Source organism: Pinus tabuliformis, chromosome 6 (genome assembly GCF_031772625.1).
Source record: "Pinus tabuliformis cultivar Carrire ecotype Pingquan chromosome 6, CPIR1, whole genome shotgun sequence".
Taxonomy (NCBI): domain Eukaryota; kingdom Viridiplantae; phylum Streptophyta; class Pinopsida; order Pinales; family Pinaceae; genus Pinus; species Pinus tabuliformis.
Genome location: NC_142292.1, coordinates 206,434,061 through 206,446,409, shown reverse-complemented (window position 1 = coordinate 206,446,409; position 12,349 = coordinate 206,434,061). Strand labels below are relative to the sequence as shown.

General features: G+C 34.1%; 1 non-coding gene across 1 annotated transcript; it reads left to right on the top strand.

Annotated features, from left to right (window-relative positions):
- The first annotated feature begins 10,640 nt into the window (after positions 1–10,640).
- On the top strand, positions 10,641–10,712 carry TRNAW-CCA (transfer RNA tryptophan (anticodon CCA)). The gene has a single exon. It is a non-coding gene; the product is annotated as a tRNA-Trp (tRNA).
- The last annotated feature ends 1,637 nt before the right edge of the window (positions 10,713–12,349 follow it).

Genomic DNA, 12,349 nt, shown 5'->3' with positions numbered 1-12,349 from the left:
TCAACTTCAGAGGTCAGTATCAGGAGGGAAGATCAAGTTCACATTGAAATCAATACCAAAGGGGGAGCATGTTGGCATTTTAGTGTTGGCTTTGATGTCAACACGAACTTAGCATTGTTTTCCTTGTAATGATGTATTCTATGCTTTGTATTGGGTTTCATGTATGATATTCTATGGTTGTAACAATTTTTGAGCTTACATGTTAATGTCCTGAAGTTGAGTTGCAATTTTGGTGAAAGAAGGTTGTAAAATCCATGAGTTAGGGCATCATCTTTGGGACGTAGTTATTCACAGAGAAAAAACCTTTGTAACCTTGTCGGGTTGCCCATACTATCCCTGCGAGGATCCTCTCTAGGAGCTAGTTCAATCCCCCTGATGATGCTTGTAGGTGAAAAAATCCAATTTGTGCATGCACATAATTTACCATGAGCATATTTCAAGGTTTTTTCCAAAGGTTTTTTATGATTTAGAGTCAACTTGATTTGGTACGCATTATAGAAGGTGATTAATTCAAAGATAAGTCTCACATTAAATGAAGATGATGGAGGATAAAGTCAAGGTGAAAAATGTCGAAGTATGAACAAGAATGTTTGACTCTCCATATCTTTATGTGGTTATTGCTTGATCACTTCAGGTTTTTTATTTATAGGAGGAATATTTTTGAAGGATGGCTTGCATCTTTGAGAGAGATATATATTGTGGAGAAAACAAATTCAATGGTTGAGGAGTGATATAGTTGTAGAAGTTCATGAGTGCATGGATCAGAGTCTGTAGCAGATTGTTTGATTTACTCACTGCATGTAGAGCATATGTCAGAGGATGGTGGTGCTATTGTATATTATATGTCTAACATGCTTATGTTGCAAGGGTGAATTATTTGAGTTTCCCAGTATATTGTTTTGCTGCTTATTGTTGATGTTCCAGAGATTTATATATGTTGACATGGACATATTTGTATGCTACTATGTATCACATGTAGTTGATGTTCGGCTGATGTATTGATTGATTTTGTATTGCAGAGATTGATTTTATTGGAGAGGATTTTGTTGCAAATGTTTGTATTCTATTGTTGATGAGATTATTGTTTGTATTGGTCTAGTGTGAAAGTGGGATGAAATGATAATGTTTGTATGAGTTTATTGAGTGGATCATAGTTTCAAATATTATGAAACGTGGTCCACAAGAGATTTAAGGTTGGGTCCTTCAATGAGGTAAGTAGTGGCTTGTTGTGACAAAGAGTAGTGGCATCATTTAGAAAGAGGCTTGAGAACTTGGGAGTGGTGGCTAGAAAGACTTGGGTGTTGGGGCATCCAACAGGTGGTGGCCTGCAAACGTCATGGGAGTGGTGGCCTGCAAAGTTCATAAATGTAGTAGCCTAGAGAAAGTAGTGGCTCATGTGATTGGTATGTTGTGGCTTGCACATTGGTGGTGGCTAGTGATCATATGTGAAAGAATATTTGAAGATTAATAGAAAGATGAAGACAAATATTAATAACAATTGATGATGGTTTTTACCCTTTAGGTCTCGACCTTATATCTTGTGTCCTCTTATGTGCGATGTTATTGATGGTTACTCCTATGCTTATATGATTTTATGTTCTCATGGTTATGCACTTAAATATGTTGCTTATATGATCATGGTTATGTTATGGGATGCTTATATATTGCGATGTGCTACTAAACATTGATGATCTAGTTATTGTGTAAGAAAAGGTAAAAATTTGTATAATTTGATCATAGGGCACGATATTGATTCAACCCCCCTCTTAGTATTGTTCACACTTCCAGCATAATGTGACTACTGTTGTATGGGGGGTAACATGTTAGGATCCTACCCTACCCTCCCTAACTTGGTGTACTTAGTAGTTAGTCAATTATTGTATGAGGCCAATTTCTTGGAATAATTCTCATTAGATAATTAGTGGGTCATTACTTTTTTTTTTTTCTCGGTAAAGACTATTCTATTAAAAAAGTGAAAAAATATGTACAAAGTTCAGAGCCTCCAAGGAGGCCGAGGCCATTCCTCGAACACAAACTCAGGGATTTTACAGTTGATCCTGTTCACTGGATTTACAATGCAGACCTTGAGAAGTTGATTACTATCCCTGACATTCTGACAAAAAATATCCAGATTATGATACTCCGACCCTTCAGTAATTTCAAAAATACATTGATTTCTATCAAGGCTGACTTTATAACAGAAGAAGAAGTCTGAATTGTCTAAGACTACCACTACCATCTGAAGTCTAAGACTAAAACAGACACAAGACTTAAACTGTAAGACCATAGACACAGAGTCAAAAAACATATCGTGCACCCGGAGGAGAATCAATCTGCTTGGCTTGGAGAGGCGTGCTTTTCCTCCTTCACTGGGCTTGGAGAGGCTACCCAGGTGACATATCCCTCTTCATCCAGCAGCGGCTCTCCAGCTGAATCCGTGACCAAGTGTAAATTTCCAGAATGGAAATGAGCTGGTTCGCTGTCTTTGTCGTCTTCCTTGGCAGGAGATGGTTGCTGAGGAACATTCGGAGCAGGGGCTCCCTCGTTGATGTAGTCCGGGTGATAAACCAGCCCTGTCATATCTCCGAGCAGAACGCCTTCTTCCTGGGAACTGGAGGAAACCAGAGGTGTCGAGCTGGGATGGTGGGTTTCCTCCTCAGAGACAAACACAAAAAAATTCACTGTAACCGTCGGTCTATTGAGCCGACTCTGAAAAACAAATCTGGAAGACTGGTAGGAGCTGTTTGGATTGGCTCTCTCCTGGTCAGATTGCGGAGAAGAGGGCTGGACCAAGGCAATTGGGGTTATTTGCTGGGCCTCTGAAGGCGAGGGGCTTACTCTGATGCCAGATCGACCCCCCCTTCGGGGAATGCCTCGACTGCGAGGCATTGAAGCAGCGCCGGAGAAACTGAGATAACTGCTAAAACAGAGGAGACCCGACGAGACAAGGATGTTATTGAAGCCCGAACTATTGCAGAGCCAATCCACTGAGGCAACAGGAGATACAGGATAAACTAACTGAGACCACATGATAATATAAAGAGCCAATGCAAAAACCGCAGCGGGAGAATGGAGGCGCGCCATGCTGATGAGCTTGAACCAGGACGGAGGAGCCATGCGCGCATTGAATTGCAGCGCAATTCGAGACTGAACCAGCATTAAATCACTTGCCTTGAACCTTAAAATGGCGTCGATCATGCGTATCGGATGATCACCTTCCTGCTTGTTGTCAAGCCAGATGTCTGGACGGAAGGCCATATCATTAATTGCCAAGGTTAACACCCGCATCCGGGTTAGCGGGTCGTTACTTAATATAAAATGGTAATATTTATTAAATAAGGCCCACTAGGTGGTTGGTACTCATTAATGATTGGATCACAAGTAGTCATGGTTTTATTAGCAATAAACTATTTATAGAGCTATGAATGTATATAATGTTTTGTCAAGAAATGATATTGTATTAAAGCTCTACTCAACATAACTGACCCCCTCGAAGAAGCCCATGGTTGCTCTTTCCTTAGAAATTATTAGTAAAAATATTATATTATTTATATTTAATCTAATTGCCACTTCTATTTACTTTTCCAAACTTACATTTACTTTATTTACTTAAGTAGTAAGGGCTTTTTTGTTAGCAATAAGCTATTTATAGAGCTATGAATGTATATAATGTTTTGTCAAAAAATTATATTATATTAAAGCTCTACTCAACACTCGAAGAATCCAAATGTTTCTCTTTCTTTCGGAATTATAGTAAAAGTATTATATTATTTATATTTAATCTAATTGTCACTTCTATCTACTTTTCCAAGCTTACATTTATATGAATATTGTTCATGTTAGTTTGTTTTTATTGATTAAATACATTACAAAAACCTTAGGATATTATCACACCACTGTAATGAAGCCTTACATGTTGAGGCACCATTGAAATGAACAAATGACCCATGTCATTCAAAAGTTTATCAAATGGAGGCCCCAATTAAACCTTCCTCTATTGAAATGGTAAGCCTTTAGTTATGTCCTAGTTGTGATAAGCTATGGTTAATATATTTGACATGAAATGAAAATAACATATGATACAAAAACATGTTATGCAATCTTATTTGATCAAATGATCTCTTTTGGTGAACTTGTTAGATTCTAATAGATAGTGAGATTGTAGTCAATTTACTCTTGTGTACCTGTTAAGTGAATTACATTAAAGAATTTCTATATGGTTAGTCAATTTTATTATGAGATATCAAAACTAAGGTATTTCAATTGATAAAGAACGAACATAAGTCCATCTTAAGTCAGATATATCAAGTGTTGAGAGGGATCAAATCTCTCAAGGTGCAAACCTCTTTATATATAGCAGGTATCAACTCCTTGTCGAGCATAAAAGGAATTCTATGTCTTCTTGATTTTGAGTAATACATTAAGAAAGTGTGTTCATCATAAGGATTTTTTCTAAAATTGTTTTATATAATATGTACATAGTTGACATTGAAATATTTTACTCCAGATGGACATTGAAATGTTTTATTAAAAAAAAAATTGTTATTAGTATATTTTAAGTCAGATATATATTTTAAGAACGAACATAAGTCCATCTTAAGTCAGATATATCAAGTGTTGAGAGGGATCAAATCTCTCAAGGTGCAAACCTCTTTATATATAGCATGTATCAACTCCTTGTCGAGCATAAAAGGAATTCTATGTCTTCTTGATTTTGAGTAATACATTAAGAAAGTGTGTTCATCATAAGGATTTTTTCTAAAATTGTTTTATATAATATGTACATAGTTGACATTGAAATATTTTACTCAAGATGGACATTGAAATGTTTTATTAAAAAAAAAATTGTTATTAGTATATTTTAAATAGATGCCTCTCTCATATTTGGAAGTAGAAAGCATATATCTTGTGAATACACATCTCCAATACACTAAAGAGTAAGAAATAACTAGTGCAACCATATAAAAATAAATGAAATGGTTGGTTAACGCTGATAGGCATGAATCCATAATAAGTATCAAAACACTTACTTCATGATACATCTCACATTACTAAAATTAACTAAATTATCATTTGGTTATATTATTATTATTATTAACTACAAAAATAATTAGTATATAAATTAAACGCACACATATATTTGAAAAAAACATGTAACATGATTCTTAGCAACCCACATTTTACCAAGGAGATTATTAATATATAAATAGATTTTTTTACAATACCATGGCCCAATAACATGACTTATGAATACCACGTGTTCAAAAAACCATAACTCATTTCATATGACACTTGTTCATATAACACTTTTTTCTAGTTAATCAATTTAATTAAAAGATAAAAAAATGTCATAACTATTTTGGAAATAAATTTCAACCTTTGATTTGTGAATACTACTATGAATATTTTAGAATATTCCATAGAGGTTAAATCTTTACCATCCACCTAATAATTAATGAAAATAAAAATTAAATTATGGAAATCTTATTCCAAACTAGATATTAGTGGTATGGTATTGGCATTGATGTCAACCCTAGTCAGCCAATTATGTTGACATTAATGTCAACGGAATTCTAGAGCTTGTAATGATGCTTTGGTGTTTGACATAAGATTACTCATGTGTCGCAGAGGTTGTACAAGCCCTTGTGATGATGCTTTGGTGCTTGACATAGGATTACTCATGTGTTGCAGAGGTTGTACAGGTCCTGAAGAAGTGTGGGAGAAGTTTTGAACACAAGTGGCAGCGTTCTAGACAGAGAAAATGTAATTTTCCTCAGTTTAGAGCAGTGCCGCAATCTGTGAAATGTCAGTGTAGCACTGGGCTTATGCTCCTCTCTTCCCATTGTATGCTTGCGCAGTTTATTGCTAAGATGCTCATTCAGTGCCACCGCAGATGCCTGTAGGTGTTAAAACAAAATACCATGCGCTAAACAAAAGGATTTTCCCGGAGTATTCACTGAGAAGGTTCGACTGAGGGGTGTTGACTTGGTTTATAATTTCATATCGTTTTTGGTCATTACTATAATGAGAACACATTTATTGTTTGAGTAATCGAGTTAGTGATTGATATGGTCATGGAGTAATCATTGTGGAGTTGATGTAGTCATGGTTGAATAAAGCCTCCAGGAGTGTGAAAGCTTTGAAGACCTAGCTTAGTGGAGAGTTCGAACCATTTTATTGAGCTACCAATTATATGTGCCGTGGATGAGATCGTGGCAATTTTCAGATTTGGAAACTATGTGCAGAACATATATCATATGCCCGTGTGAAGCATAGTTACCAAATTCGAATTCGAATTCGAATTCGAATTCGATTCGATACGGAAAAAATTCGACACTATAAAATTCAATACGGAAAAAATTCGACATTATACGTCTTACAAATACTTAAATTCTTTTTTTTTAATATTGGATTTATCTTTTTTTTTCTATTTTTTTATAAGTCTTATCCATTGTAAACTGAATTTTGTTATTTTATAAATTTTTTATAATATAGAAGTTACTGTTTTTCTTTTTTTTTATAAAAGTTGTCAATTTGGAAGCTTACCATTTTATATCTTTTATAATAATGAATTTTTCCATATTATAATTTTTTGTAATATAGAAGTTACTGTTTTTCTATTTTTTTTATATAAAAATTGTGGAATTGGAATCTTACTATTTTATATATTTTATAATTTTTTATAATATTTATGTATTTTTTTTATAAGAGTTATTTATTTAACACGATATAGAAATTAGATTTTTATCTCGGTCTATGGTGACATTCAGTTTTGATGTTCTATTTCCAGGGCAAGCCCGAGAACTATGTTATCGACCTTCCAGTTTTACAGAATTATAGCTGTTTGATTTTTCGATTGAATTTTTTTAGGGTAGCTTAATTCTATTTTTTCTAATAAAGCTGATCATTAATACAAATTTTTTTCTTAATATGTTAGATGCATTTTATAAGTGGCATGTTTTTTTTTCCAATGGAAAATTTCATTATGTGGATCTTGGAAAATTTCGTTCTGTGGATCTTGCTATTTTGGACTATTATGCCTATGGTGCCTGCCTTCTAATTTTCTTTGTGTGTTCACCGAGTAAGATCAGGGAATATTACTCAATTGAACGGTCATGGAGTCACTCAACAACGACTTCTCCTTTACGATCTCATTACCCTCTTTCCGCTGCCGCTGATAGTGGTTGATGCCAGGGGCGTCGATCAACCCTTTTTTTTGACATGGAGTCTGCGGACTCATTCCAATGCCGGTAGATATAAGAGAAAGTGATCTTTGTGAATAATTCAGTCATAATAGAGATTGCTCCCACCAGTTGGACAGAGAGGGACCGGAGAGAATTGCTCAAACATTAACAATCTTAATAATGATGTTTCAATCCCCATATAGAAAACTGCTCTACCATTAACAATCTTATTGTTAATAATGAAGTTTGAATATCCATATATGGCAATGATTGTTAATAATGAAGTTTGAATATCCATATATGGCAATGCGATACATATAGATCTGTTGAGCAAATAATAATATTCCCCACGATTAACCGTCTTAATAATGAAGTTTGAATCCCCATATATGCCAATTCGATGCATATGGATCTGTTGAGCAAATAATAATAGTCCCCAAAGTCTCAGTAGTTCGGCTCGGCTCAGGTGTTGGCTCTAACACCAACACCAACACCACCATTCTAATGTAGAAAACGTACCGAACTCGAATTGACGTATTAATTCGCAAATCGAATCGAACCGGCGAATTTTCGAATTTTTTTCTGCAGTACGGCCGAACTTGGTAACTATGGTGTGAAGGACAGGTGATTCGAGTAGATGAAGTTTAGTGCGCATTATACAAAGGGAATGCGATGGTGTGTAATCGCATATTGTGTGATTTGCAGAGGAGCTACGCATGTATATAGTGTGCATATGCATGTAGCATCAAGTATAGCAAAAAAGGCAGAGTGCGATGGTCAGTGTGTGATGAAGAGACAAATATTAGAATTCTAGTGCATTGGATAGAGGCGGATGTATACACCTACAGAGTGTGATTTCCAGAGAGTCTTGTGTGCATGGACATGCATACTTGTAGTTGTTTTTGGTTGCAGATGGAGTGTGCATACCTGTAGCAGAACCTTGTAATGAGGCCAATAGCATTGAGTTATGTTGACATGTTTGTTTTGCAGAGATTAAGGCAGAGCAACTATGATTTGACAATATAGCAGAGATCTATTAATTCCATGTGTTACGATGGCCTTGTATGTTGAGTATTGTGTCGTATTGTGTATGTTTTGATCATATGCTGCTATCTAGTGTGTAGAGTGTTGTTGTTACTAGTTGGGTTGAGTTAATTAAGAGAGTACGGTGTCAATGTGTATGTTGTTGTGTGTTGGTGTGAGAGAGCCAAAGTTTGGTTGCATGTTGTTGAGTTGATGTGAGGGTAGATTTTTTGAGTGTGAGATTATTGTTGAATAGAGGAGAAATTTTATGTAAAGATTGTATGACGGTAGATATTATGTGTTGAGTTAAAAGAGTTTGTATTTAGTATTGAGCTTAGAGTTTTCAATGGGTTTAATATGGAAATTTTATGAAATGAGGCCCATGTTTGTTGAGTATTGTTGCTAGTGGATTTAGTGTGAAAATTTTAAAACAATGTCCATGGGAAGAGCTTGAATGTTGGGGCCCTCAGTGAAGAAAGTGGTGGCTTGTAGATTCAGGGTGTAGCAACATCCTTAAGGTAGTGGCCTAAGAACTTGGGAGTAGAGGCTTCCTTCCAGTGGTGGCTAGAAAAGATGTGGTGGCTTGCAAAGTCATAGTAGTGGCTTCCAACAAATGGTGGTCTGCAGATTTCAGGAACCGGTGGAATGTGACACGTTGGAATGTGACAGGTTGTGGCATGGAGTGAGAATGGCTCCCACGAATGACAAGTTTTGGCTTGTAGTCTAGTGGTTTCTAGTTCATATGATGTAAAAAGAAGATTTGGGTTAATAAGAAGAAGAGCAAAGCAAAACAACAAATGGTGGTTTTCTCCCTTTGGATTTCCACCTTCCATGTGATGTCTCTATGTGCAATGATGATGCTTATGTATTGTTCATTGGTATTCCCATGATTTACTTGTGATGGTTTATGTGTTGTTCATGGTTCATGTTTATGTCTAGACCTACTTTCTATATTGTATTGTTGGTGATATATTGATGATTCAATTAATTGTGTAAGGAAAGACAAAAATAAGTATAAGTCAATAAACAATTTGTCAAGCTTCCAACAATTCTATCAATACAATTAGTTAAATTTTCAATAAAATACCTACACATCTAACTCATAAAACTAGTGTAAAGACAAATAAACTTTAATAATAAAAAAATTAATCTTTTGATCTTTCTCTCACATTCTCTATGTTCTTTGTAGGTTTATATATTTGTATTTATGGTTTTATTATTCGTTAACATTGCATACCTCTTTTATATAGTTCATATTAACATTTCCTTTTAATATTAAATCAAGCCAAAATTAAAATTAATAATATAAAAAACGATTTGATCAAATATCCAAAATACCATATAATTAATATTTCAATATTTCAAAATACCATATAATTAATATTCAATATTTTAAACTGGCATGCAATCAATAACCATGTTAAACCTAAATTAGACTCTAGGCAATCAATAACCATGTTTAACCTAAATTAGACTCTAGGATACAACGATAATTTCATTGTACATTGTATTTGATATAAGATATAGAAAATTTCAGAAAAGTGAAAACAAGTACATGTGTTAGAGAAAAAAGATTTTAGAGTGGTGCGAAAGGAAGATTGAAAATCACACGCTCTATTATTTAAGCGTTTTTCTTATAAAGACGTAAAAATTTGCTTATGCCATTGCGCAGTAAAATGGAGTTGTCTATAATGTGAGTTTTTGGAGATTCTGATGACGGAATCCGGCGAAGAAATTGAGGTTAAATCTTGATTTGTTGCAGTTAAAATGGTTTTTTAACTACATATTTGGATTCAGCACCCTGAAAAACCCCTGTGACGCTTTCATTATGCAGAAACTAGCTATCAAACTTACGATTCCAATAAATTCCTGCCGGATTTCGACCGGAAAAACCCGCCGAAAAGGCTTTCAAAAAGTCGCGTTATAGACAACTGCCAGTAAAACAATGTTTGAACTCAAAAAGAGGTAATTGAATTAAAGATGAAGATGATATAAGCAAATCTGGGAAAATGTAGATGAGTTGGTTGGTTGGTTTCTCTGACTTTTATCAAATTTCATAAATTTTAAGAAAAAGAAAGTAGGAATTATAATTAATTAAAATAGTATTTTATTTGTTATTGGTTTTATTACTCAAATAAATATGGTCTATATTGAGATTTCTTTTTTATATTAAACTGGTAATTGAGATTTAATGAGAAACGAATATTCTTCGAATAAAATGGGCGCAGAGGGATGAGATTTGGTGTCGATTAAGATGTTATGCGTTACGAAATGAATATAACAGAAAACATAGGTCTAGCTCCTGGTCTACTAATATTCTCCACAATCGTCTCAATTTACAGTGCGTAATTCACAGTTCTTGGGGTGATTTTGCTGAAGAATGAAGGGCATAGTTACTATTATTTATGATTAGTTGCAACCAACAAAAGTGGAGGATCTGTGGCGCAATGGTAGCGCGTCTGATTCCAGATCAGAAGGTTGCGTGTTCGATTCACGTCAGGTTCAGTTCAGTAAGCTTTTAATCCTTCCGCTTAACGGTTCTGTTTACGTTTCACTTATTAAATCTCACAACAATTTCTAGCCGACATGAGAGTAAATAACTTTTCAAATTGAGTGCTGGTTGGACGGTTTTCACTAGTTTAAGTTAGTGGCTTATGACCTGGCTGCGTTATTATTTAACTTTTCAGGTGGAGTACGAAGTCACTGGTTTGTGACTTGGCTGCAGTATTATTTTTTGAATTTTTCAAATGGAGTGGTTGCTCGCTAAAAAGGTGAGTTACATTGTAGTGTAATATCCTTGTTAAAGTGTGTCAGTTTATTATCCTATAAAATTAAAAAAACATGTTCCTTTACTACGAATTCAATCATCATTTTTTATTATTTAAAAATAAATAGAAAAATAATAAGTTGCTTTATTTTAGTGCTTGATTCAGAGTGAATATAATTATCATTATTTACTTTTCAAATTGTATTTTAATTTAACATTATTATTTAACTTTTCAGGTGGAGTACGAGGTCACTGGTTTGTGACTTGGCTGCAGTATTATTTTTTGAATTTTTCAAATGGAGTGGTTGCTCGCTAAAAAGGCGAGTTACATTGTAGTGTAATATCCTTGTTAAAGGGTGTCATTTTATTATCCTATAAAATTAATAAAACATGTTACTTTACTACGAATTCAATCATCATTTTTTATTATTTAAAAATAAATAGAAAAATAATAAGTTGCTTTATTTTAGTGCTTGATTCAGAGTGAATATAATTATCATTATTTACTTTTCAAAATGTATTTTAATTTAACATTATTATTTAAGGTAAATTATGTCCCTTAAGAAATGTTTTATTAGTGGTTTGTAAGGGGGTGTTATCATTTTTGTCAAATATATTTAGGTTATGGGTTGTTAACTTATTTCCTTATATTTAAGGAAGATAAAATCTTGGTCACTGATATGAAGTTATACAAAAGAACACTAGTATCCCTTATGGTCATTGATGAGACTACCTCGAGTGGGGTCACATGTCTTCTAGTAAAACATATATAAAACTAGATAACACATCTGGTTGCAATTTAACCTCTTGGCAAAGTGGCAAAACACTTCTATTTCTTTTAATTTCATATAATTATTCTACTAAACTAAAATTTTTGATGATGTTGTAGACTACTTCTTTTATGTCTATTATTTTGAATGGTTATGCTTATATTTTAGCATGATTGAATTGCATTATTGTTTATTATTGAATTTTGTGAGGTGAAGTTTTAACATAACACGATGTTATATTGAAGTTGAGTTAGATATGCCCAAGGTATTGTTTCAATGTAATCACTTTTTTACTTATTTTGAATGTATATTCATTATTTTTGGTCATGATTTTACTGATCTTGGTTCCACATGGTAGAACCTAAGGAGTTTCCTTCTCATTCAACGCAACCTAAGGAGCATTGTAATTATGAATTGGAGTCTAACATGGACATATTGGTTACACATGCAATCTTAGCATTTCATGAATTTCCCTCTTGCAGAGAGGCGCCTTCATTGCCCCCTTCCAAAGGTGGAGAGTTATCCAAAGAAGAGGATCATTGGGATCAATAATCAAAGTATTGAAGTTCATTGCAAGAGACTTATTAATGTCCTTTGAATGTGTA